This window comes from Manacus candei, unplaced genomic scaffold, assembly GCF_025592945.1.
Source record: "Manacus candei isolate 608988 ecotype Guabito, Panama unplaced genomic scaffold, ASM2559294v1 h1tg000084l, whole genome shotgun sequence".
NCBI classification, from domain to species: Eukaryota; Metazoa; Chordata; class Aves; order Passeriformes; family Pipridae; genus Manacus; species Manacus candei.
This window is the reverse complement of record NW_026138132.1, coordinates 3,691,275-3,713,517: the sequence shown is the minus strand read 5'-3', so window position 1 is coordinate 3,713,517 and position 22,243 is coordinate 3,691,275.

The following is a 22,243-nucleotide window of genomic DNA, read 5'->3' as shown; positions in this document are numbered from 1 at the left end:
TCAGATGCAGATCACTTCTGTTTATGACATCGTCCCATCCTTGAAATAATCCAATAATGGCAAGGAAATCACCCAGCAATCCTGTCCTAATGGCTAAAGAATGCAGTCTGTGTGAGAAACCAGGGATGGATGGGGAGCTTTAGAGTTGCTTCATATCCCTTGTGACATTTATGGATTTATTCCTTTCCATTCACCCTTTTGGATCCTTTGTGTGGTCACTCTTGCAAAAACTGGGCTGAGACCTCGATGTGACCCGAGTGTGTGACGGGCTCTGGAAGGCTGTGTTTTCACCTCCCCTTTTCAGAGAATCCCAGAATCAGCTGGGTTGGGAGGGACCTCTGAGATCATCCAGTCCAACCCTTGATCCAACCCCGCCGTGGTTCCCAGCCCATGGCACTGATGCCACATCCAGTCTCTGCTTAAAAACCTCCAGGGATGGAGAATCCCCCCCTTCCCTGGGCAGCCCATTCCAATGGCTGAGCACCCTCTCTGCAAAGAAATTCTTCCTGATCTCCAACCTAACCCTCCCCTGGCACAGCTGCAGACCCAGCCCTCTTGTCTTGCTGATGGTTGCCTGGGAAAAGAGACCAACCCCCCCTGGCTCCCCCCTCCTGGCAGGGAGTTGCAGAGAGTGAGGAGGTCTCCCCTGAGCCTCCTCTTCTCCAGGCTGAGCCCCCCCAGCTCCCTCAGCCTCTCCTCACAGCACTTGTGCTCCAGTCCCTTCCCCAACCTTGTTGCCCTTCTCTGGCCCTGCTCCAGCCCCTCCATGTCCTTCCTGAGCTGAGGGCCCAGAACTGGACACAGCACTCCAGGGGTGGCCTCACCAGTGCTGAGTCCAGGGGCAGAATCACTTCCCTGGACCTGTTGGCCACACTGTCCCTGAGCCAGCAGCCCATGGCAATTTTGCAAACATCCCCCTGGAGCCTGTTCCCTCCCTGATTTAAGGGGAATTCTGAGAAGTGCCTGGTTTGTCAGCAGTTCCAGCTTGGCTGCAGCTCCTCCAGTCTGAGCGCCGGGAGGTCAACCCTCTGCATCCCTTGGGATCTGGCCAGCGTGGCACTCACAGGGAGCAGCTGCAAACTCTTCCTGAATTATGGGGAGAGTCCATTAGCACTGAAATGGCTGTCCCCATCTCTACCCTCACTCAACCCCTGGCTTTACATTTCCCTGTGGCAGCACCACCCCATCCCAGCACTCTGCGAGTCTCCCGAGGTTGGTTTAATTTGGAATAATGAGCAAGACTGGATTTGCTATCACTGCACCAGAGCAGGGCCTGTCCTTTTAGGTTTTGTCCTATCAGCCACTTCCAAAAAAACATTCTGGGTTTGTATGCACAGTCTCCAGGACATGGCAGAGCTCAAAGGGGAGGGAAGGAATGGAGCAGGGAGGTCCTTGCTTGTGTTCTGTAGGCAGAAGTGAGAAGGAAAAGGTGTCTCACGCTGGGTTTACAGTCTGAGTAAAAGGTGAGTGCACACAGGAGATGGGCTTTAGGATTAATTCCTAAATTCCAAAGTGAATGTCCCCGATTTTTGTTTCTTGCTGTAGTGCTGCTGGTCCTGACTGAGATCCCCAAGACAGATACTGTCACCAGAACAACAGCTCCTCTCCTCCTGTGCTCCTGTCTCTACCAGAGATGGAAAGCTGAGGAGGAGAAAAGCATGGAGTGCTGTGTCCAGTTCTGGGCCCTCAGCTCAGGAAGGACATGGAGGGGCTGGAGCAGGGCCAGAGAAGGGCAACAAGGCTGGGGAAGGGACTGGAGCACAAGTGCTGTGGGGAGAGGCTGAGGGAGCTGGGGCTGTTCAGCCTGGAGAAGAGGAGGCTCAGGGGAGACCTCCTCACTCTCTGCAACTCCCTGACAGGAGGGGGGAGCCGGGGGGGGTCGGGCTCTGCTCCCAGGAACCAGCAGTAGGACAAGAGGGCACAGCCTGGAGCTGCCCCAGGGCAGGTTTAGGTTGGATATTAGGAAGAATTTCTTTGCAGAGAGGGTGCTCAGCCATTGGAATGGGCTGCCCAGGGAAGGGGGGGATTCTCCATCCCTGGAGGTTTTTAAGCAGAGACTGGATGTGGCATCAGTGCCATGGGCTGGGAACCACGGCGGGGTTGGATCAAGGGTTGGACTGGATGATCTCAGAGGTCCCTTCCAACCCAGCTGATTCTGGGATTCTGTGATTCTGTGATCTCAGGATTGCTCCCACAGCTGGCCAGCAGCAAAGCCCAGAGGATGAGTCTCACTGTGCTGTATCATTTGCCAGCCTAGAGCCCTCAATTTTTTTTCCCCTGCCCTCCCAGAGCACCAAAATATAGAATTGTAGAACTATCAGAGAACTGACACCCAGGAGGCAGCAAACAGCAGTGGCAATAACAGGCAGACACTAACAAAGCAGCTGCCTGGCAGTGTGTGGAAAATCCTGAGGCTCCTTGCTCAGAAACACAGACCAAAAGGCAAAAGAATTCAAGTATATCAATATAAAAAACCCTCCTTCTGTTAGGACTGGCCCAATTATGGAGACTTGGGAGCACTTCTGGCTGTTCATCCTTCTGTTCATCCTTCATGGCCACGTTGAGTCTCTGGGCTGGGATAACACCAAGCTCCATTCTGTCTCCACTCTTCATTCCATGGGGAACAAACCTGTGTTTGCAGTGGTACCACCTGATGTGGTTCCAGCACTGACCTGATGATTCCTAATGAACCAAAGCACAAACCTACATGGCCTGTGATAACCACACCCAGTGTGTCCAAAAAGTATCAGCACTTTATTTGTATTATTTTTCATTATTTCTGCCTCAGAAATTTTGAGAGGCGTGGAGTACTCTGAGTAGATTTACTACATGTCATTTTCTAATATGTTCCTGTGGAGTTGAACAGTGTTCTGATGAACTGTGTGCTTTCTGTCTGTTTTTATGGAGACTGTGCTGTGCTTTCTCTGCTGTTCCCTGGCAGTGGCTGTAGTGGTTAGTGAAGAGCTCTCAAACCAGCACAGTTGGTGTCAAAATGTGTTTAATTCCAGCCTGATTTTACTACTCACTGAAAACTCGCTGCCCTTTGTCTTAGTGCTTAAGTAAAATGATAATTTTCACTTGCATAAGATCTCTGTGGCTTGGAAACAGAAATCATGATGTTGGGAATCCAAAAGCAAGACCAAACTGCTTAAATATAGGGAAACTACTTTTTTTTTTCTTCTTAGAAAGACATGAATGACTGCAGAGGGTAGATTTCATTTAAAAAGGAGGCTGGGGAAAAGGCTTTCTCACCAGAGTCTGCATTTCTTGCAAACATGTCATTCCTCTGCTTATTTATCATCTACCCTTCATAAATGTCAAGTGTAATAACAAAAGGCTTTAATAAACTTGTCAGAATTGTTTCATGCCAGATTGTGTGAAAAGGTTATGGATAATAATAAAACCCAAGGCCTAAAACAAGACTGAATTCAGCTTCAGGAGGAGCCTTGGTCTCTCTGTCTCTCCTGAGAACTTTGGGCTTTGCTGCTGCAGTGCCCGGAAAGGAATTTTTTTGTAACATGCATTAAAAACCTACATCAAGCCACATACGTGCACACAGCACTGAGCAGAGAAAGAAGTATTTTAGGGCAGTCATTTCAGTCCTGATGACTCAATTTGAGGAGCTGATGACAAGCTCCCTTTCTGAGACATGTCAGATAACAAGAAATAGCCTGGCACCGTGGTGCTGGCTGAAATTATTATTTTTTTGAAGCCAACGAGGATGAGAATAGGGTTTTTTTGCACCCAGTTCAGGAAAGTACTTGCCTCACTGCTTGACTTTAACTGGTTATGTGCAATTTGTTGCTATTTATTAAAAGCACAGAGTACATCTTATCACTGAGTGAGCTGCTGTCCTCCCACGCTTCCTCCAGTGCATTTAATTCTCTCCTTTCCATCCGCTTGCATAATCATTCCATTACAATAGCTTGGGAAAGAAGTAATTTCAAATGCTCCTGGTTGACCAATTTATATTTGAATACTCAGCTGGGGACCCTGTGTTCTCCACAGAGTGCTTGATGTTGCCTGTATTACTGATGGTTCCCTGAGTGCTCATCTTAAAGATTTCCTCCTCACCACGCTACTATTTTTGCTTGACCTTGCACAGGCACACTCAGAAGAAAATGTTGTTGTTAAGATGTTCTGAACTGAATGGCTGTACTAATGTGGACAGACTACCCTGCTCGGAGCAGCCATTAGCTCCTCTAATTACTGCTCTTGTCCATTTTACTGCTATTTAATGATTTGTATTGTGCCCATTCCCAGAAGCATAAAGTGAGTGGGCCCTGAGTGTGCATCACCACGGGGGCTGGGGAGGCAAGAGGCTCCTGTTAACAGAAAGGTGACAGAAACAGTAGGTCAAAGAGTTTTTTTAATATATATATATATATATATATAAATAATATGAGCACTGGTGTGTCTGAGATTCCCCAGTTGGTCAGTGGCAGAGCTGAGAAGAGTCAGCTTATGTTTTAGGACGCTGAGTTTTTCATTAGCAATGAAACATCACAGGATAATTTAGGTTGGAAAAGCCCTCCAACACCACAGAGCCCACCCTGTGCCCCATCCCCACCTCGTCCCCCAGCCCAGAGCACTGAGTGCCATGGCCAGGCCTGCCTTGGACACCTCCAGGGCTGGGCACTCCAAACCTCCCTGGGCAGCCCCTTCCCATATTTAACAACCCTCTGCTGGGAAGAAATGTCTGTCCTCTGCTGAGAGGCAGCAAAGATCACCTGGCTCAGGAGTGAGTGGCAGCCTGAAAAAATAAAAGCTAGACACGATTCCAGCATGGGGAAAACTGGAATGCTTTACTGAACATGAGAACACAATTTTAAAGGCATCTGGGGCTGGAAGGGGACAACTTATGTTAATGGGGGAGTTACACAAGTTTTTACTGCAATTTCCAAATAGTTAATTTTTCTTCTAGTAGGATCACATGGGGGATAGAGGGAATACAGGGCTTTAGACATGGTTTTGACAATCATCTCAAAAAGTCCTGTCTTAATTCTGCTCAGAGCCAGGTTTATATCTTTGGGGTTGCACATCAACAGGTCTCTGGACAAGGGTCCAAACTTCTTGAATCACGAGATGTTTGTCAGCCTCGTTTTCCAAGGTTTGTGAGTCAAATTTACTGAGCTTCCTTTTGCTGAGAGCTGGGTTTGGGCTCCTACAGGAGTGTGTGTGTGATGTGCCTAGAAATGGGATAGTTCTGAAAGGCCTTCCAGAAACATGACATTTCTGAGTCTCTTTGACTGGGGATGAATTTGTTGCCATCTTGCTGCTTCTGTGCTTCTCTCTCAGCCCTGCATTCAGAGTCTCTCACCCATAAAAGAGAGGGGTTTGTTTGTTTGGGGCTGCTGACCTGTTCCATGTGCCACTGTCCCTTGCAGGGGCACATATTGAAGCCTCCCAAAATGGGAAATGAAACCCTGAAGTCACCAGTCTGCTGTCCCATCAGCAGCTTTGGTTGTCCACGTGCTACATCTGTGTTTGATACCTGTGCTTGTTAGGGAATGATGTAAAGGTGGGGTTTTGTTCAGTTGGAAAGGGAAGAAATGTGTATTAAAAAAAAAAATATCTATTGCTTTCTATTAGCAATTTTCTAATTAAGCTTTTTTCCCCCCAAGGCCTTGGTGAAAAATGAAGCTCACCAGTCTAACCAGCAGAGAAATGCTGTGTTCTCACCCCTTTCTTCCTCCTCTTTCCTCGCAGCTGTTTAACACTGGCTCTTCATGTCTGATCAAAGATTTGTGTACAGCTCAGGTTATTCCACCCAGCAGCTCTGCTGATGAGCAACAGCCTTCTGGGACGAGGCAATTCCAACACCTTGTGCATACAAGTGGTGTGCTGAGAACTTCCCAAGGACGGGACTCATGAAAAATTTAAAGAGAAAAATGTTTCAGGTGTGCTCTGACAGTAAAGAGCTGCTGTGCCCTAAATTAGAAGAATGATTATGGTCCCAATCAAAGGCAATAAATGTCTTCTGTGTAGGCTGTGAATTCCTTTCTGCCCAAAGTCTTTGTATCTAATTTTGGTGGTTTGATTCCTGAGTCCAACCCTTGCTGCCATGCATGTAGGAATTCATTGGACTGAACATTGCTGGAGCTGAAGTTCACCTGTGCTCATCTAGGAGCTGTGCTTTTCCTCCCCCTGCTGTCTCTTGGATGTTAAAAGGAGGGATCTGTGTGTGACTGCTTTAATTAGTACAAACCCTTCTCACTTGTGAACTCTGATGGAGTTCAGGGCAGTGTGGAACGTCCCCTACAGATGCTGTGCACTCTGATTTTCACCTTAAGGCTGGAATTAAACAGGACTTTGTTGCTCAGGAGTTACCTTGGCCTCTGGCTGGGAGACAAGGCTGCAGGTGAGCATCTGGGAATGAGGAACAAAATCAATTTTGTTGTGTCCAAAATATATCCAATAGGTCGAACTGGGAGGTGTAAAACTTGAGTAGAAGGCTGAAATCTGGCTCTGGAACAGATGCAGAACAACAGCAAAATAAGAGGCTTTAATAATGACATGAGTTTGAAATGAAAGGATTAGTTGTTTTGCAACAATAGCCAAGGGAAAGAAGGACCATGAAAAAAAAGGTAACTTTGGGGGTGGGAAAAAAACCCCAAACCTTAAAGCTGTTTGGAGAAGTGAGGTTCTGAAGCTCAGCAAGGGTTGTGAATATGAAGGTGATAGCTCAAATATTGTGAATTATGATGAGGGATAGAGAACTGATCCTGTGCTGTTTGCCTATATTGCCTTCATTTTCTTGATGTGCTGGATAGGAAATAGGCATGAAAAAGAATTGTGAAAATTAAATAAAACTAATAAGGGAAATTAGAGGGAAATAATGAAGAACAGTTCAGAAATTCTTTTGTCCTCCTTGTTTTTTGCTGAGTATTTAGAGGTTCCCATGACAGCTCCAGGATTTAGATCCCTGACACAAACTGTAAGTGCTTTACTTGCTGAAGTGAAAATGTTGAAGGGGTTTTACTGGGACTTTGTCCCTCCTGCTCACTGTGCTGGCTGTTCACATTACTTAGGAAACCATGGAATGGTTTGGACCTGAAAGGACATTAAAGACCAACTCTGCCATGGGCAGGGACACCTTCCACTAGCCCAGGTTGCTCCAGCTTGGCCTTGGGCACTCCCAGGGATGGGACAGTCACAGCTTCTCTGGGGAAGAATTCCTTCCTAAACGTTCAAGCTGCCTTTTTTCTGTACCAGGACTCTGCTGGGGTTGTTATCACCATCACACATGACGAGGGACTTGTTGGCCAGGTTTAAATCCAAGCTCCATCCTCCAGCTGTCCCTGGTCTCAGCTGTGGTGCCTGTTTCCCAGGCTGAGCCACAGTGGCAATGGGCACTCAGCCACTGCTCCTGCTCTCTCAGAGTCTGAACTCTCCTCCTCTGTGAAGGGAAACACTTGCAGAGTTTCTCAGTGATTTATGCTCAGACATTTTTTATCAGGGAACGCTCGAGAATTGTTTCAGCACTCTCACAACCTGCTGATTCATCTTTCTCTGGGAAGTCATTTCTAGGAGGCCGAATTGCTGGGCAGAGATATCAGGAGAAGGGGGTGTTAGTGATGGGAGAAACAGTAACATCTGCTGACAAGGATGGTGCTTTGGCTGTAATTCTTAGTGAGAGACCAATTCCAAATTCTGGTATCTTCTAATTCTCCAGTGGCCGAGGTTTCCAGTTCTGTAAAACAAATCTGGGATATCTTTATTGTGTACTTATTGAAGTTTCCCCCTGTGCTCCAGGATTCCAGGGTAGCCAGGGTTTGAGTTTTCCAGGCGGGTTGGCATCTGCTCTGTGCTGCATGGAAATGTGACAGGAAAGGTGCATTCCTGTGCCAAAAGATTAGTTGGTGGTTTAGACACAGGACAGGGATTTTATTGCTGTGATTTGTTTTCTGGGATGTAGGTCCAGGAAAGGATTTGCCAGAGGGAGAAGGCACCATAACTATTCCATTTGTAGTCTGAGTGAAAATTAGAAACCAGGCTGGGCCCTATTGTGTATTGAACTCTTGGTGGAGAAAGAACTCAAAAAAGAAATAGACCTAGATAATGTAATTACTTCTGTTTGACCCCTGAGTTATGAAGCTCACTGACTTCATCCTTGTTTAATTTAGTTGTGGCAAAAAGAGATGGCATAGTCCTGATACCCATTTTTATGCAGGCTCTTATTCTGATGGACAATCTTTCTGTAGTGCTGAAATGGAATAAAAGAGTCTCAGTAGAAATGAATGTTAAAGCTTTGGCAATGTGTGTGTCTGCTGCATATTGTAATGCAGATACAGCATTTTTAGGGTTCCTTTTATTAGCAATAAAGGTTATACACAAGCAGTAGTTTGAGTGGGAAATTGGAAGCACAGATTTTAGACACGACTGTCTTAACACTCATTGTAAACACTTGGGCTGCAACAACCTTGTATTGGCCTTTTTATGAGTTGAAATTAATTCCTTAAGTTGTTATTAAGTATTGTAAGTCATTGTAAGTGTTGGTAACTTGTACACAGTAAAAGCTAATGATTCTCAAATATTAAAATTTCGGTTATAAATAGAAAATGTCCTTGCTGTGGTTTAACTAGTCCAGGTCCTGGTCATTATTGACCTGGAGAGCAACACTGTTAGTTACTTAATGGTCAGACATTGGCTGGTTTGTCTTGGGGCCAGTTCTTTTGAAAAGGGGGCTTCTCAGTCTGGTCTTTCAATAGAAAATCCTCTGAACATCCAGTAAAATCTGCTTTTAGCACTAATGGAAATGGTCCAGTTAAAACCCGCAGTTAAAATTCCAATAAATCTTTAGTCTCTTTCTTTGACCTCCTCAGAAAACTGATCAAAGGGTTCTACAATAACACTCTTGCAGCTGATAATTGAAGGGAATGTCTTTATTTTCTGAGGAGCTGCTGCTGCCAGTCCTGGGGCCGATGGCTCTGTGGTTCAGATCAGCAGACAATTTCAGATGTAGCTTCGACCAGAAGGGAAAGCAGTTCAGGAGGATTTGTGAGTGTGCAGATGTATTCATGGAGATGGCAGTTAGCTGACCCACTTCTTGTGGTAGTATTGAAATAGTAACGTGTTCCAAGTAAACATCAAATGCCATCCAAACAGTTACCATAGTGATGATAAAAGAAATTTAATTTCAGTCAATCAAATGAATATTCAGTTGATCCAGTTAATTGCCACCAAGGCATTGTGCACTCATTTCATACCAATGTTTGGTGACATTCAAGCACAGAGTTTTTTTCTACAGTTGGCCAACAATTTCCTTTTCTTTAAGACTTTGGTTTTGAAAACACTCTTGTTAAACCTTGGCCAGGAGAACTGTTACTTTATGCAGCACTCAATATTTATTAGTTGTTCCAATCTTTATGAAGATAGTGGAATATTTAATGGGAAGGAGAGTCTCTAAGAATCCTGTGTAGGGAAGAAGGACAGCCTGAGGTCATTTCTTTGGAGGAAAGCAGCAGCACAGGACTCGATTTGCAGTTGACATCTCTTGTTTCCTGATGTTCCCATCACGGTCAGATGAATGGACAAAGTACAACTGACTCGTCCAACGTTTCCCTGGACATTTCCTGGCTGGGTTTTACCTGGCTAGGTTTCTATTCTAAAGATTGCATATTCATATTTTGTGGGAAATGTGTCTGTGGACTGTGCTCAGGATGAAGGCAGTGCCTGCAAGCAGGATGTGTGAGATGTGCCAAGAAGATGGGTCTGCCTTCCATGGAGGTTTTGCTCCCTCCCCCCCAGATCTTTCCTGACCATTATTCCATTGTTACAGGGTGATAATGAAGGAAGTCTTTGGCCAGCAATTTTGCCATTCCACAGTGATACATCTGCTTTCTCCCTCCCTCATTTGAAGATTTTGAGCATCCAAAATTGTCAGCTCAATAAAGCTTCACAGAAAACTGGCTGGAATGGAGGGGCCACGTTCAGTTAAATGTTCATTTCAGGAGAGAACAAAAAAAAAAGGTGCTCCAAGAATACTTTTTAACATGATTTGTCCAAACCCCTGGTGCTATTTTATACTGGTTGCTCTTACCCATTGTCTTGATTATACTAGTTCATATGAAAGGACAAACTTAGCACCTAAAGAAGAATATAATCCAAGCCTGATGTCAGCCTCAGTCTGTTGGTCAATAGGCTGCTCACAAAGCTCTTTGCAACAGCAAACAATGATTAATTTTTTTAAGTGCAAAGGATCTGTGTTTGTGGATTTAACCCAAGAAGTTACAACTGCTGCAATTATAGTCTAAAGTCAAGGTCTTGCCCTGCTCAAGTTCTGCTGTAGTGTCCAGCTCAGGGTTGCAAATCATCACTGGGACTTGGCTTGCATTTAGATCAGGCTGGGAAAAACCATCACTTTTGGGGCTTCTCTGTTCTTCCTCATCTTGTTTTTAACAGGAAAGCTTATGGTGCTTTAGAACAACAGTCTGTGTTGTACTGAAACCCATTTGCACTTCCAGATTCCCAGAAGGGCCCAGTGTGTCCTGGCACAACACCAGCCCTGCAGTGGTCCCGTTTGAGGATGAATCCTGTAAAGCTGATGGTTCCATTCCTCTCAATCCCTGCAGATCTTCATGTTCCTTGTGTTTTTAAGCACTGGGCAATTATTGAGTAGCCTCATCTCACCTGGAAGTCCCAAAATGTGGGTCTTAATGAAATATAAAGGAGGATAATTCCTCCAGCAAACAGCAGAATATTTCCTTCAGAAGTGACAGAACCACTCCAAGGGATGTCCTTGAAGACACAACAAGGGATAAAAAGGTGCTGGCAAAAGTATCACTGGGTGTTCCCACACCCTTTTAAAAATAGTGGGTTTTCTTAATGGTGGCTACTGATGATAAATATTTATTCCCACTTTAAAAAGGAATGCCATTGCTGCTGTCTTCAGAATGTCCTTGAGTACATTTTTAGTGTGACTTTAATCAAATGTCATTTTAACTCTAGTCCTATTCTGCAAATCTCTAGTGAAATTCTATTAATTTTCAATTAAACTTCAAGTAAACCAATTAGCATTTTCATTTCTATAGAGCAACAAAGGCAGAATCTGTAATGAGTCTATCCAGTTGCTCACAGAGGAATAAATGGTCTGGATAGATTTCTCCAGTGTGTATCTCTGTGAAACTTTGTCAAGTATATTACCTTTATCATCTTCTCCCCTTCCTTAGGCTCTAAATTGGATTTCTTGTGGTATACAAAACCATATTCAGCTCCTTCTTTCCCTCAGCTGTGTTCCAGGGTTCTTTGTCTTCACTGCAAATCTTTAATATTGCACCAGTGTGTTTTTAGCAAAGTCAAAGTGGTGTCTGGCTGAGGCAGGTGCTGAGAAACCCTCCTTGTCCTGAACAACTTCAGGACCTCAGTCTGACAGAGGGCAGGAGAGAAGGAATTTTCCCTTCTTATTCTAAATACATCACTAGAAGTGTCTGAATTATCCCAGCTGGAAACACACTTGAGCCCAGATCGTTTCTGTCTCTATATCCAGTGTTTCATCCTCTCTTTTCCACTTGCTCTTATTGCTGCCTGCTCCTCACAGACAGACCTGATCCCTGCCCTGAAGAGCTTCATTACAGAGAAGATACAGTCCCTGAGAGGGAATCCTGGAGCTCTTCCAGAGTGGGGATGGTATCCTAAACTTTCATCATCACTTCAAGCTCGTAGCTGCCCGCGATGCTCTGCCTGTCCTTTCATGTGCTGCTGACCCAATTTCTGGGTGCCCTGCTCTCTTGCCCTCCCTTTTGCCAGCTCCAGTCCTTCCCTGCCCCCGTGCAGAGCTGCCAGAGGTCAGGAAAAGCTAATAGCTGGTTTTTGGTGGGGTCAGCTCCGTGCCAAGTCAGCTGTGTGAAATGGAGCCACTGCAGCTGCCGTGGAAGTGCCGCTCAAAGCGGCGCCGGAGCCAAGCTGGAATCACGCTCGTCTCTTCCAATATCCTTTAAACTTGGAAGTCAGAGACTCACCCTGGCTGAGTTCCACGCTGAACAGAAGCACCGGAGTCAGGGGCTGGGCTGTGAGGCTGTGAGGCTCCCGTGGTACTTGAGAGAGGACTGTGCTGTGAGAGGGACACTTGGAGCACCTCAGGGAGTTCCTCCTGTGAGCCCCTTATGACAGCACTGCCTTCACTGAGCCAGGAGGTGTCCACAGAGCCCAAATTCCTGACTCAAATAATGGGGTTATTTCTGCTTAGAGCAGAGGAGACTGAGCTCACAGAATCATTGAGTTTGGAAAAGCCCTCCAATACCACAGAGCCCCCAGCCCAGAGCTCTGAGTGCCACGGCCAGTCTTTCTTTGGACACCTCCAGGGATGGGGACTCCAAACCTCCCTGGGCAGCCCATTCCAAAGCCTGACCACCCTTTCCAGCAAGAAATTCCTCCTGATGTTCAGCCTGACCCTCTCCTGGCACAGCTTGAGGCCGTTTCCTCTCCTCCTGTCCCTTGTTCCCTGGGAGCAGAGACCGACCCCCCTCACCTCCCCCCTCCTGTCAGGGAGTTGCAGAGAGTGAGAAGGTCCCCCCTGAGCCTCCTCTTCTCCAGGCTGAGCCCCCCCAGCTCCCTCAGCTGCTCCTGCTGCTCCAGCCCCTTCCCCAGCTCCTTTCAGTTCTCTGGACCTGCTCCAAGCCCCCCAGTCTCTCCCTTGGGGTGAGGGGTCCCAAACTGGTCAGTGGCAGAGCTGAGAAGAGTCAGCTTATGATTTAGGATGGTGAGTTTTTCATTAGCAATAAAATCTCATGGAGTAATTTAGGTTGGAAAAACCCTCCCAGCCCATGGAACCCACCCTGTGGCCCATCCCCACCTTGTCCCCCAGCCCAGAGCTCTGAGTGCCACAGCCAGTCTTTCTTTGGACACCTCCAGGGGTGGGGACTCCAAACCTCCCTGGGCAGCCCCTGCCAAAGCCTGAACACCCTTTCTGTGAGGGTTTTTTGTGAGGCTAAATCTCTCTTCTGTGAGGCTATTTCTGCCTCTATTTCTCGCTGCCACAGCCTGTAATTAAAAGGTTATGCTGATTGGCAGTAAATTAAGTGAAATTCCCTGGCTTGGGACTTAAAATCAAAGATTAGGGGGAGGGGGGAAAAGAGGTGAGATTTTGCTGTTTGCAGGTGTAAAGATAAAGTTTTAGAAAGCCCCTAAACAAGTCTCAGTGGGATGTGCAGGTTCTTGATGTGCTCAACTCTTCAAAGTTTTATTTTTCTGTGCTCTCAGGAAGCTGAATACTCATAAAGAGGGAAATGCTGGGGTGGCAGGAGGAGTCCTGGCTGTGTGGTGCTGAGCTGGAAGCAGTGGCATTTTCCTGAGGTGGCACTTGGCCCTGTCTGGTTCCAGCCCTCACAAACAGCACAGGAGTTAAGTGGCCGTAACTTGTAGAAACAGGAGAAATCCTGTTAAACTAAATAGAGCAAAGAATGTGTGATTTGGGCAAGAGGAGAGGTTTTACGATGTTGTTTTGCTGTTCCAGGGGAGAAAGGCAGGGGAGAGGAAGTCCTGACTTCCTGGTGAGATTCCTGCTCTGGTGAAAGACAAAATGCAGGGAAGATGTAACCCAGCCTGGAGGGCAGGGGGGGTGACCAGGGAAATGCAGCACTTGACTGGAAGCTTGAAAAGCAAAAGCAAAGAGCAATGAAAACACTTGATTGAGTCTTTCTGATGTCCAAGGCAAAAGGAAGCACCCAAATGGAAAGCAGTGAGTGGTGTGCCATGGGCTCAGGCCATGGGAGATGGGACTGATTGCTGAGGAACCAACAGCCACTGCCTTGTTCCACCTTCTCCAAGGGAAAATCTTCCTGCTCAGGCATCCAAATGTCATTCCAGTGGCAACGTGACAATTAGGGAGCTATTGTGGGCAGTAACATCATAATTCCATGGCTTGGAGGTTGTGTGATGAATCCTGTTCCTTTGGTTGTATTTCAGTTTTAAGGTATCAATCAAATCACTTAAAAATTTCTTTTTATTTTTATCAAATATTAAGTAGCCTGATGAGACAGGAGGTAGAACAGGTTGAGCTAAAGGTGAGGTTTTAAGGGACATATTTTTTCTATATTTCATGTTACTTTTGCCCACACAAGTCTGTTAGTCTGAGTTTAGCCCACCAAAGTGTCAGACTCCTGAGTTCCACCCCTGGTACTGAGAACACCATCCTTCTTCAAGAAAGAAGCTCTATGAAAATCCCTTTTTCATTTCATTTTGACACTTTTTTTCTTAGCAGCAGCAAGGCCTGTGCAGGGTTATTAATGCTGTAGGTTTATTATTAAGGTTGTAGGATCCACCTTGGCTTTGACAAAAAAGCCATTTTCAATTTTCAACCTAAAGGATTTTTCAAAGTCTTAATATGAAGGAGTTTCCATTATTTTAATAATAATGGGTGGTGCTGTGGTGTTTGACATGAAAATATGGGTGTCTTGTGCATTTTAGCAGCTGAGCCAACATGCCTTAGGTTTGAAATTACCTATATAGTGAAGCATTTTAACCATATAGTGGAGCATTTTGACCATATAGTGAAGCATTTTAAAATGCTGGCCTTGAGCAATGCTGTGACCTCTGTGTTTGGAACTATTGATAATAATAATAATAATAATAATAATAATAATAATAATAATAATAATAATAATAATACTTTGGGATTAATTTTGTGGTCCCCTGATGAAAGTGAATGTGTAATTAGAGATTTGAATTAATCACGTTGCCTTGGAGTTCAGTGAGATGCCAAAAGGCTAAATGAGTCCTCTGGGGGGGGTGACAGGTTGGTGACAGAGCTGCAAATAAACTACAAATATCTTCTCCTCCCTTGTCCTCAGGTTGTTCTGTCTGGGTCCCACAGCCCAAGAGAAAATGCTTTTCATGGAAAATGTGTGGCCAAAGGGCTGAAGAGCCCATAGAGAGCTCCACGTGCACATCCCTCCTTGGAGGGAAGTTCTAGAAAGACACCACTGTAAATCCATTTAATTGATATAACTGAGGTGACAGATCAGAGAAAACAAACTATTGTAATTACAGAAAATCAGCCAGTCCACTAATTGAGTTACAATCCAGCAAGAGAATTTATATATTTAAACACCATACCAACAGTAATTACAAAGGTAAAGCCACTGAAATGTTGTCTTTCCCTCGACAAGGGGAGAAAATATGTGGAAGCCTGGAATTGTTAAGGCTCTGGGTTTGGAAGTCATGTAAAGGTAAGTTTTTCTCATGCTTTTCTTGCTGCTAAAGCAGCCAGAACTCTTGGAAAATTGGGTGACACCTTAAAACCAGTGAACTCCTTGGAAAGGAATTTTAGTTTGGTTTGTGGTCCCGTGGAATTCTTGACAGGAGCTTTAATGGGTTGTGACAAGTGTCACATGTTGCTGTGCAGTGTTTTTCCCCAGATACACTTGAAATATTATTTTCTCAGCAGCAGTAATAATAGTTAATTATTATTTGACTCAGTTATATATTAATTATTACTGTAATTGATAATTTTGAATAAATAAGCTCTTAATTTGCATTTCTGCAACATTTTTGTGCTTATCCTCAACACAAGCAAAAGTGAGTGGGAGCAGAGGTAGTTGTGCTTAGCTGCAGTTATTTTTGACATAGTGTATAATTATGTCTGTAATTCCATTTAGTACATGTGAATGCAGTAAATGAGATAAGTACAAGCACAGCTTCTCTTGTACAAGTATCCCAGCCTTCTGACTGCAACGTGGAAGATGGGGTTTTCACTCTTCCAAGCAATGTCCTACAACAACATTAAGCCCATCTACACAATAAATAGAATTACTGGTTTAAATAAGGGTGCAAAAGCATTTCCCCATGGGAATTGTAGGGATGAAGCATTTATACACGTGCCCCTTGCTGGAAAAGCAGTTATGGAAGAGAGGTTATGAACTTCAAAAAGCTGCCTTGGAGCTGGGAATGTTTGTCCTCATTTCAAAGGCTTCTGAGGAGCACAGGTAAACTGAGGGGGTTCATTCCCAAGGTGTTCCTCATCCTTCTTTAGGAAATTGCCATGGAATGAAGGAATCTGGGCATTGAGTCCACCATCAGCAAATTTGCAGATGACACCAAGTTGAGGGGGAGTGTGGATCAGCTGGAAGGCAGGAGGGCTCTGCAGAGGGACCTGGACAGGTCCAGAGAAGAGCAACAAGGCTGGGGAAGGGACTGGAGCACAAGTGCTGTGAGGAGAGGCTGAGGGAGCTGGGGGGGCTCAGCCTGGAGAAGAGGAGGCTCAGGGGAGACCTCCTCACTCTCTGCAACTCCCTGACAGGAGGGGGGAGCCAGGGGGGGTTGGTCTCTTTTCCCAGGCAACCATCAGCAAGACAAGAGGGCTGGGTCTGCAGCTGTGCCAGGGGAGGGTTAGGTTGGAGATCAGGAAGAATTTCTTTGCAGAGAGGGTGCTCAGCCATTGGAATGGGCTGCCCAGGGAAGGGGTGGATTCTCCATCCCTGGAGGTTTTTAAGCACAGACTGGATGTGGCATCAGTGCCATGGGCTGGGAACCACGGCGGGGTTGGATCAAGGGTTGGACTGGATGATCTCAGAGGTCCCTTCCAACCCAGCTGATTCTGGGATTCTATGAAAGGCTGTTAAATGGAAGGCTGAGGGCTGAAGTGGTTCTTCCTTCCCCAGAGGAGAGTAGCTGGCAGGAATTCAGGAGGTGCCTGAGAGCAGGGAGCAGTGGATCAGATCGAAGTGTAGGGGTAACTCCAGACTGTTCTGCTGTTCAGCCCCAGCTGTTGTTAATATTGGAGTTCTTAAAAAAAAGAAAAGAAAGGAAAATGAAAAAAAAGAAAAAGGGAAGGGAAAAGAATGGAAAGGAAAATAAAAAAGAAAAAAAAAAGGAAAGAAGAAAAAGGAAAAAGAAAAGGAAAGGAAAGAAAAGGAAAGAAAAGAAAAGGAAAGGAAAGAAAAAAGGAAAGAAGAAAGAAAAGGAAAGAAAAGAAAAGGAAAGGAAAGAAAAAAGGAAAGAAGAAAGAAAAGGAAAGAAAAGAAAAGGAAAGGAAAGAAAAAAGGAAAGAAGAAAGAAAAGGAAAGAAAAGAAAAGGAAAGGAAAGAAAAAAGGAAAGAAGAAAGAAAAGGAAAGAAAAGAAAAGGAAAGGAAAGAAAAAAGGAAAGAAAAAAGAAAAGGAAAGAAAAGAAAAGGAAAGAAAAGAGAATAGAAGAGAAAGGAAAAGAAAAAAGAAAAGGAAAAGAAAAAAGAAAAGTAAAGAGAAAAGAAAAGAAAAATCTTGGGGGGGTTTGGTGGGTTTTTTTCATTGCTTTTTTTAGTTTTGCATTGAGAATATGATGAGCAGCTCAGTCCATCCAGGGTGGTTTATCTTGCCATGGGATTTAACAAGGAGCAGGTTAAAGGCATTGAAGATTCTGTCTGCTCAGCAGCTTTCTCATGGCTCCAAAGAGGGATGGTTGGGGGTTTTTGGGGGGAGGGAATGCTGGTAAGGACTGGAGGTGAATTGTTTTTAGTCACTGATGTCTGATTAGATGTACTGGAAAGTGCCAGTTCTAGGCAGGTTTTTTTTCTACAGTTCTGCTAACATTTGTGCAAAGCAAAAACTGTCAAAATGTAGAGCTTTAAGGAACTAAAAACCCAAGTAAAACAGGGTGTTTTTGATTGACTTTTGCAGTGGAAGCAGAATTAGGCCACTGCCCAACACTGCACAGGATTTTATTTAAGACTTCTGAGCTAATTTTCCTGACCTTATTCAGTGTCCTAGTTAGGACAGCTGAGATCAGTTCATCATGGTGGGTGTAACCCAAAACTGTATTCTATAGCCTTCCATGTCATTTCCCAGAAACTAGAACTATTGACAACAGTTTCTGGGAAATGACATGGAAGGCTATAGAATACAGTTTTGGGTTACACCCACCATGATGAACTGATCTCAGCTGTCCTAACTAGGACATTCAGTATCTCATTCCATGCCCAGCTCCATTTAGATCAGAGGGAGAGTGGGGGCTTTTAAATTATTTTTTTTCCTGATGTATTTATTAGTCTTGAAACACATCATAATTCTCTTTGTCCTTGCATTTAGTACATGCAGAGTTGCCATGAAAATATACTGGACCTGTTGAGTGACTCTTTGCTGCACCATTTCCCTCCCATTCCCTGGCACAGTTTGGCTCCCTCTCCTCTCTCTGATAAGATTCATAACTGGCAACTTTTCGTGGTCTCTGTGTTTATTTTGCCCTGGCTGCTTTTGATATGTAGCTGCAGAGAGGAATGGGCCACGTCCAGCCATTCAGGAAAGGCTGGCTCTTATTTTAGGAAGAGTTATGCAAACACTTTTCACTTGTTTACTGAGCAAAGGTATATTCAGGAGGGTCTGAGTTACCCTGACTTGTCCTACAGTGGAAAGTGGAAATGAGCACAGGGATAAAAGTGGGAGAAGAAAAAAAAAGGAGGGATGATAAAAGTGCCATTTTTCCCTCTTAAGAGCAAAGCTGTTTTACACTTGGCCACAAACCCCTTCTTGGTAATATATATTTAGAATGATTTAAGAGGACTTGAGCTTTTTAGGGGTGTATGGCAGGATTTCTGGAGCTGTGCAGTTTTTGTAGGGCTTTGAATAAATGAAATACTATCTGAGGGATTGTCCTCCATTACTGAACTGTCTGAGCAACTCTTAATCTTTAATGTTCTTACTCTGACAACAGCCCTGGGAGTGAGGTAACTTCTATTATTCTTTTCACAAGTGAAGAACTAGGGAACAAAGAGGCTCAGAGTGAGATTTTCTCTTTAGGCATCTTGCCTTGGTTGGAGTGAGAACTGTGTTATCCAAGACTCCTCTCTGCTTGCATTTAAGTTCCTCAGTGGTGCAGTATTAATTGGGACAACATCTAAATTCCTTTTAAAAATAATTAGGAGGGTCAGTGAGTAAGGAAAGTTCTGGTTAAAGTCAGTGAAAGGAAATGTTGGGGTTTTTTTGTAATATACGGGATAAATTCTTTTTGCAGAAGGGAAATAGACCCTGGACTGCCTTTTAGAGGAAATAATTTGGATTTAGGGGGATTGTGTGATATGATGTCTGATGCTTTTTTGTCCAAAATCTGAAATCACCTAAAGTGGATTTTCTAAATACAGAAAAGGGGGAATTGAAAATCTTTAAGGTGGAGGCAAGTGTCTCTTTGGCTCATCCCTTTGGTTCTACCAGGCTTGGAGGGGAAGAAAACCTGCACACTCCTGTAATACCCAGATGTACTAAACCAGTCTGGGCTGGACTTCAACTGCCTGAACTCTCCTGAGATTTGCTGGGCTGGGGAATAAACCTGAGCATCCCTTTCTGGGGTTATTCCCAGGAAGCAGGACTGTGTGGTTTGAGCTGCTGTCCTGCCAAACTGCCCTATAAAGCTGTCAGGGGGTGCAGCCACCACCTTTGCATCTTCCCCAGCTCTTTAAAATAATAAAGAAGATAATATCAAAATAATTTTTTTCTCCTCCCTTTCTCTGCCATGTGCTTTAATTGTACTTTCCTGGTGGAGCCCTGGGTTCAAGGGTGATTTCTTGTGACTGATAAACTGTATAAACCAGCTTATGGTTTTCATTATATATGGCTTGAACTTTATGCTTTTTTTTTTTTGACCCAGAAACAAGAAAGCTTTGGCACTGCCTGAAGTCTCAGTGCACTGAATTACTTCAGAGGCCCAGGAAGACTTTTTTTTTTTTCCCCAGGTCAGCAAATGCTTGTAGGTTTTGATAGATATTCTCAATTATGTCTCCAGAAATGAATTACGAGCTGTGAAAGGAGCAGAGTACACACACCCTTGGCTCTTTGGGGGATTCAACTGTGCAGTCCCAGGGCTGTTTCTGAGAGGAGAAGGTTATAAGAACCAGGGAACAAAAAAAAAAGCCTTATTGCCTGCACTGGCAGAGCTGATGGGGGTGCATGTTGCGTGGATTTTGGGCATGTTCCTGTTGACTGAAACTGTTTCATCAGCCTGTCTTTCTTCAAAAAACTAGTTTTCATCAAAATGTGACCTCTCAAGGGAAATGATTCCGTGTAAACACGCTTTGGTTTTCTTCAAAATGAAGAAAAATCCACCCCTTTTTACAGCAGACACTCTCCTGCAGTACCTTTTTGTGCCACTTCCAGTGAGTGGGAGACTCCAGAAGCTGGAATTCCTCTGCAACCAATGCTGGGGCTCTACTTCAAGCTGTTGATAACTTGGTCTTATTTTCATATTTGTTCAGTGGGGAAAAAAAAGGAGAAATTAATTTCCTTATTTGCTTTGAGACCCACTAATAAATGTTGTATCCATTACCTATAATATACTAAATAATCACATCTGCTTAGGTGCTAGCTAATAAATTGCACAATAATTAGTTGTTATGGCTGAGGTTTTTTTAAGAGATCCTGAGATGACTAAGCATCAAATTGCCAGGAATTTTCTGTTCTCTTGGATGCCTCATTTTAAGAAACCTGATTTTTCACACACAAAGCTTCATTATTTTCTTTTTTTAATAGGAAAGAGATGTCATGGAAATGTCTCTTGTAGGTCAGTCAGACTGTGTGGGATGACTTCATTCTCGTGACTGTTTTTTGGATGTGTAACTGTCTATTAAGTAGGCAATGTAATATCCTAGTGAGCAGTTAGAGGTGCCAATACCAAAAGACTTGTTTTTGATTTCGTGGGGCTCTTCTTGAATTTTAGACCAACCTGATGGTGGAAGGGAGGGCAAACCAAGCTGCCTGTGCCTGAGAAAAGGGGAAATGCTGGTGATATTGGCTGTTCTTTATTAGTGCAGATAAAAGGATTTCCTTCATTAGCATTTGTTTACTTTCCCTCTAATTTGCAGCTGATTTCCAACCTTCTTTCCAGCCTTTGGAAAAAAACCCCCTACAAACAGATCTTTTTCCACCCAGGTTATATTTGTGTTCTTGCTGACTTTGCAGTTGATGGGTAGCACTTCTTAGTCTTGCAAATGCAGTTCTGTGGTCGAGTTCTTCCTGCTGGTGGACAGAGTTGTGGTGCCCCAGCATTTGGGATCAGGATCTTCCAGCATGGAAGAGCTTTAAATAAAAAGTCCTTGATCTGTGAAAGTTAGGACACTTTAGGTGAATCAGAGCTTCCAAGAGCCTTTTTTTCTTTGTAATCTTTTGGCTCTCTGTGCCTATGAACATTATTTTTTATTTTTTCCCATACTTCTAATGCAGCAGGAGGAAAAAAATAAAATCAAATGGGAGCAATTGAAGTTACACTATTTGTGCAAGCCACAGTCTCAAATATTATATTGATTTTAAACCAGGTAGTGCCTTATGCAAAGATTAAGAATACTTAAATGGAAGAAGAGCAGCATAGTTAAGGAACAGAGTTTTAACAGCAAAAGGTGGTTTATGAGGATTTATTTGACATTCCTAACACTCCTTACACTGCTCAGCAGTGCAGGTAGTTGGGGCCCTTTGCAGTTCCATTAAAGGGACAGAATTGCAGCACCAGGAGTGTGAGTGTGTGTGACAGGGCTGCAATTAAAACTGGGGTATTGGATGGGGAATTTAAGGCAGCAGAGGAAAGGCTGCACTAAGTTGCCTCTGCTATTAAAGCCCCGCAGGGCTTTTTGCTCTGCTCACTGGGGAGGGCCAGGAATGCTGGGCAAGGGACTCCCTGAGCCTCTTTGGTACTTCAGCTGCAGTTTCCTAAAGGGAGTTATTTCCAGGCTGGTCATGGTCCATGAAACTGTTGCCTCCTGAGGAGAAAATAAAAGATCTCAGATGTTTCAGACAGCAGCTTCGATGATACCGTGGCCAAGGAGTCTCACAATTAAAAGTTTCACCTAAACAAGAGGAGGGGGGAAACACTCACAGTCCAAGCCACCACCACAGGGTCACTCTGTGAGAAAACTGACACTGAAAGAAGGTAAATTTGGGTTCATTGATGGAAGGAATTCTTCCCTGGGAGGGTGGGGAGGGGCTGGGCTGGAATTCCCAGAGAAGCTGTGGCTGCCCTTGGATCCCTGGAAGTGTCCAAGGCCAGGCTGAGCAACCTGGGCTGGTGGAAGGTGTCCCTGCCCATGGCAGGGGGTGGAATTGGATGGTCTTTAATGTCCTTCCCACTCAAACCATCCTGTGATTTCATGATATTTTGGGTTGGTTGCAACTGTGTTTGTGTTCCCAGGGTCACTCTCAGGTGTAACAGGAGCTGAAAACTCTCAGTGATGAGAAAGTGTCTGGAAATGGGATGGAAATGCACAGGAGCAACTGTGTCAAACACAGTGCAGTGTCACATGTTTCTGCTCTGGGAAAGCTTTTCAATTGAATTAAGCTTCCCAGAAATTCCCT